The 6,000-nt window shown below is 38.3% G+C and overlaps 1 long non-coding RNA gene across 1 annotated transcript in view; it reads left to right on the top strand.

The window, feature by feature from the left end:
* The first annotated feature begins 2,000 nt into the window (after positions 1 to 2,000).
* LOC103878002 overlaps positions 2,001 to 6,000 on the top strand; it is a 152,825-nt gene continuing 148,825 nt past the window's right edge. The window contains exon 1 of the long non-coding RNA XR_002517290.2: positions 2,001 to 2,017. This is a non-coding gene — a long non-coding RNA (uncharacterized LOC103878002). The remainder of the gene's footprint in view (positions 2,018 to 6,000) is intronic.

The following is a 6,000-nucleotide window of genomic DNA, read 5'->3' as shown; positions in this document are numbered from 1 at the left end:
ACAGACACTTTCAAAAGAAGACATACATGTGACCAACAAACATGAAAAAAAGCTCAACATCATTGATCGTTAGAGAAATGCAAATAAAAACTACAATGAGATATCATCTCATACAAGTCAGAATGGCTATTACAAAGTCAAGAAGCAACAGATGCTGGTGAAGGTATCAAAAAAAATAAATGCTTTTACACTGTTGGTGGGAGTATAAATTAGTTCAACCATTGTGGAAGACAGTGTGGCAATTCCTCAAAGACCTAGAGGCAGAAATACCATTTGACCCAGTAATCCCATTATTGGGTATCTACCCAAAGGAGTATAAATCATTCTATTATAAAGATACATGCATGTGTATGTTTATTGCAACACTATTTCCAATAGCAAAGACACGGAATCAACCTAAATGCCCATCAATGATAGACTGGATACAGAAAATGTGGTACATATACACATTTGAATGTACATATACACAGTGGAATACTATACAGCCATAAAAAAGAACAGGATGATATCCTTTGTGGGGACATGGATGTAGTTGGAAGCTGTTATTCCCAACAAACTGATACAGGAACAGAAAACAAAACACTACATGTTCTCATAAGTGGGAGTTGAATGATGAGGACACATTGATGCGTTGTAGGGAGCAACATACACTGGGGCCTGTTGAGGGGCTGGGAGAGGGAGAGCATCAGGAAAAATAGCTAATGGATGCTGGACTTAATACCTAGGTGATAGGATGATCTGTGCAGCAAACCACCACAGCACACGTTTACCTGCGTTAACAGCCCTGCGCATCCTGCACGTGTACCCCGGAACTAAAAATAAAAATTGAAGAGAAAAAAAAATTAATAGAACCGGAATCAGAGGACAAAATGTCAGCAAAATGAAAAAAAAAAATTACAGAGAAAATGAGCCCTTCTTGACAACACAAAAAGTAATTTGCCATTTAATTTTTATCCCAGAGAATACAAATAGGAGAATTCTAAAATAAGGTCATTGGACAAAAAATTGTATATGATGAGTTGTGTAAAATAATGAAATCTCAGGAAGAACAAAAAAGAAAGCATAAATGACAGAGATAAATTTTATTTTTATAAAGCATGAAGTAAAGGTCAGAAATATCCTTCATCTCACTGTTATTCATTCTTCACATTATCTATTGAAGCTTATAGAAAAACAAAACTGAAGGATTCTGGTTCCAACCTTCTTTTTGCCACAGCTGGGATTGCAGACCACTTGCTGCTGAGTTAAATCCTCTTTATAATGTAATAGAACAAATCTTTATTTAGGGGAAGAACTAATGACATAGTAGATCATTGACAAAATAAATACTAAGCCATGTGGTAATTAGTAAAATGACAATTGATAATAACAACATGAATTAATATTTGGTGAATTTTATAAACAGAGCATTTCAAAAGAAAGAAAGTGTAGCATCCTTTGGAGACAAAATAATACTCGAAGATTACTGTTCTAAAATAATACCCTCAGAAATGACTGAGTCTAAACAAAATAGTAGGTGGGACTATTAAAAAGGTATACAAATAACTCAAAATTCATCCATGTCAGCAGTGCTCACATCATCTCTGTGACATCAATAGAAATGGAGAATTGTCTCTACATTTTAGAAACAGAAAAACTGAAACCATCTAAAGAATTATAGCTGCTATAGAGAATAGAAAGAGCTAGAGCTTTTTCTAAAATATTATTGTCCTTGTTGAAAACAAATACACACACAGTAGAAAGAATCTCTGCTATTTGATATGATAATTCACATTCATTTGCAGATGCATAATTGCCAGTTTGGATTGAATACATGTAAGTAAGGTAGCTAGTAAGAGTAGGGTTTATACAATAAAAACAACAACAAAACTAACCACTTCATGCTGTTCACTGGAACACACATTTTTTATCAATTATGCCAGTTTTCACCAGGCCCTTAATAAGGTAGTCTCGTGATTCCCTCTGTATGGATGAGAAAACTGGCGCACCAGGAAGTTTAACTGCAGTTCAAAGTCCCGTAAGTAGTAAGTGGTTGAACTGGTATTTGTGCCCATTTACTCATTATTCTATAACCTGTTCCCCCAACCCCAAATTGCCCTGTCTCGGTCAGGAATGAGATACCCCGCTTAGGCATTTTGAATGCTTCCAGAATTCATTTTTGCATTGAAATGAGCTTCCAGGCATGGGTTTAGTCCTCAGAAAGGGTAGTATGTTTGCAGGAACAAATTCTTGTTTATGAAAGTGTGATACAAAGATTTTGAAAAGCAGTTTTGCTCTGGCTGAGGTCAATTATTTTGTTTGTTTCATTTAGAAATCATGTATTCGCTTTTAGAAGTATTTTCACTAGACCAAGCACACAGAGCAAAAGCACACCGTTAGAGCTGAGGATTTAGGAGGCTGAATTAACATGCCAGTGTAGTCAGGAGCTGCCCAAAAGGGAGCTCACACCTTAAGCATGGGACTTGGTCTCTAGCATCAGCTGCTACCAAAATCTTCATTCCAAAGAAAAGGCCATAGTGTGGCTCCAGTCAGCTGTCAATTAGTTGAATAAATTTTCCTTGAAGCAAGTAACACCAATGTAATTTAAGAAACCGTAATGAGGAAGAAAGAGAGAGAGAATGTTACTTTCCAAAGTCACTGAAACAACCATCCCAAAGGTTCTAAGAAGGATATTTTTATGACTCGTGCTTTTGAACTTTGATGGGGATGGAGGTATCAGGAAGCAGTATTCTCCCAGCCCTCAAGATACTTTCCAGAATCTGGGCATCATGAGAATTTGCTCTAATTTAATACAGATTATTAAACCAGGAGAGGTATAACTCACTGTCCTAAATATTAAGCTCCAAAGAGCTTTGACATGTTTTACTCTATGTCCCAGTAATCAGGGCCCTGACACACACACACACACACAAAAAAAAAAAAACATAAAATATTTTTTCATTGATGTGAAAATAAAATTAAAGATCAAAAACAGCTCTCCATGGAAACTGATCAGTTTTATTCCCAATGATTTATGCGTCAGCAAATTTTACTGAGCACCTACCATATACCTTCCACCTAATTCTCCATGTCCTTATTATAAGCACCAGGGCTACGTGTTCCCACCAGCATGCCCAGCGTCATTCCATGCTCTGGTACTGGCACTACCATAAGAGGGAACTTCTCTGAAAAATCTGTTTTTGCCTTGAAGTTCACCATCTGTAAGGTTTCAGCCACAGAGGTGAAGATGTACGAGTAAAACCTAGTAAGATAAGGCAAATAGGGAGAGGATGGGATCAGAATTAGCTGTGTGCTTTAGGACTGGGGTAGGCACTGGAAAGGGGATAGGTCTGGTTGCCAGTAATAAAAGGACCAGGGAGACAAGCAAAATAAGGAATTGGGAGGTTGCAGAAGGCATGAGGAAGATCCAGCAGCAAAGAGGTATCTGACAGTAGGGGAATCTATTTTAGTTTCCAGTTCCAAGTTATTAGATTTGGTTCAAAAGAATGACTCTACTTTTAGTTCAGGGGTTATCCCAAGCTAAGCAATGCTCTGTGGGGTGGAGGGTCAACATAGTTACTGGTAGCAAGGCATTTGACCTGCTAAGCTGCTTCCACTGTGGAGAGGGTAAAAGGTCTGTCTAGAATCATTTGATAGGACTCCTGTTGGGAGTTCTATATAATAATGACAGAATGCACTGCCCTCACCTAGGAATATGTCTTCTGGCAAGTCAGGGCCCCATGAGCCACACAGAGGTGGGTCCCTGGACGTTTCTGCTTTTGCTGACATTCCATCCTCCCAATGGCCCCATGTGTGTGGATGCTAAGCATCCTGAAACTGACAATAGCAATCCCTGAGCAACATAAATGGAGTAAGAACAAGCAAAGGGGAAACATAAGTAGGCACAGGCAGAGCAGAAAGAGAAGGACACAGAGATCACTGGCGGCTGGGGCTTAGGAAGGAAAAAGAAGCCGAGACCCTGGGCCATCTCTTCTGTCTAAAGTCCAAAAAGCAACCACCATGTGATACGGTGTGACAGGACTCTACCAAGGCTTGTCTGTCTAAGCCATGACCTTGCTTTCACTTCCGTTCCATAGCTAAAGTACCTGAGGAAGTGTGTTCTTCAGATGTACTTCCTTTCCCATCACCTATGTTTAATTCCAAGGGGATTTTCCTAGCCCTTAAGTCCCAAATACTCTGCTATGGAATCTAACAGCCCAGCAAACCTTGAAATTGTCTCTGCTTTCTCTGTATGGTCTCGCAAGTTGTTGAGAAGGGTTGACCTTGTTCTAATCATATGTGGGGACACACCACACTCCTGTGTATGCTTTGCAAAAGCTGAGTTCTTGCATATTATCTATGGATTGCATAACTAGAGTTCAACCTTCTCCTCCACTGTAAGCTGGTTTGCACATTTCCATCTCACTACCATCTCCCTTAGCCCAGTAGACATGGATGGATTTAGACTTGGGGCCTTTCTAGGCTGCCTCATCCAAGAGAGCTAATGCCTCATGTCACAAGGTATGGTAGCTGAAGCAAAGTTTACACCTGCCTGCCAATTTATTAGCACCTTACATGGACTGATTCAAAGAGTCCAGATTTACAAGTAAACTTACACATTATTGATGGCAACTGTCTTTTTCCCCTTACACACATAACAGACACACACACACACACAGAGACACACACACTTTTGCCTTCTACTATTTTCTGTCATAAGGAGACTAAGAAAATCAAGCTATCTTTTCATTATCAACATACTCAATATCTTTCCACTAGCAGAATTCCTTATATATGAACAATATAGGAGACAAAGAAGGAAAAACATTTTGTATTGAGCACATTGTCTAACTTTCCTCACCCAATTCCCTGAGTTCTTGTAAACCTGGGCTTAATTCATACTCTCATTTTTGTCTTGATAAAGTCACTTACTTTATGGAGCTTACAGTCTATTTAGGAAATAGATTTCAATAAAATAATTAACTAAAACAAAATAATATTACAATAAAGAAATGTGTTCTGCCCTAAAGGAGAAGGAGATGAATTTAGTGTATAATAAAGAGACCTGACTTAGTTTGGAGAAATGGGAAAGTTTTCTCTAAAGAAGAGTTTGAGCTGAGAACTGAAGGTCGAACAGGAGTTGCCTAGAAGAAATACTGAGTGTTCCAGACAGAGGAGGGGACATGGCCTGGTTCAGGGCAGAGTATTTCACTTGTTAAAATATTTCACCTGTTAAAATAAGGACAGTTTTCTAAAGTACAGTGAATGCTGTCAGATGGGGTTCATCAAATATTAGATGTTTCTTCTATTTTATTATTTTAATTAAGTAATACAAAATTATTGAACAATTTTAATCAAGGAGAAAACAATCAAATTGGTATCTGATATGAGACATGGAGATAAGAGGGATGAGGGTTACTAGTTTTTTGACATTAGCACCTGAATGAATGACAGTACCATTAGCTAATAGGGAAGACACTGAAGGAAGACCAATATCTGGAGTGAGATCATCAATGTCGTATCACAATTACCGTGGACAGCTTTTAAGTCTCCCAAGTGCATACATCTAACAGGCAATTAATTGGTAAAGCCTAGAACTTGGAGGAGAAGTCAAGGCTGGAGATACAAATTTGAGAGTTATCAGTATGTAGGTGTAAGGGAAGTTGTAGGCATAAAGGTGAATGTGCTATGAAATTCAACACTGAGTAACTCCAAAAATATAAAACAGTGCAATTTCATGATAAAGAGCTAAGACTCTGAAGCCAGATGGCCTTTCTCTGAATTCCAGTTCCTTCATTATAGTAGCTGTGTGGCCTCAAGCAATTTACTTAACCTGTTAGTGCTGCCATTCTCTCATCAGTAAAAATGGAGCTAATAACATATACCCCAGGGCTTTGGGAGTATTAAATGAACAAACACATGAAAAGCTCTAAGAAGAGTGTCTAGCACATAATACTTAGCAAATATAAGTTGTTTCTTTGGCTGCTGCTTGTTAATTATTATTTTCATCATCGTTATCAA

This window comes from Papio anubis, chromosome 12 (genome assembly GCF_008728515.1).
Source record: "Papio anubis isolate 15944 chromosome 12, Panubis1.0, whole genome shotgun sequence".
NCBI classification, from domain to species: domain Eukaryota; kingdom Metazoa; phylum Chordata; class Mammalia; order Primates; family Cercopithecidae; genus Papio; species Papio anubis.
Note: the sequence above shows the minus strand (reverse complement) of the source record. Positions and strands in the feature narration are given on the sequence as shown.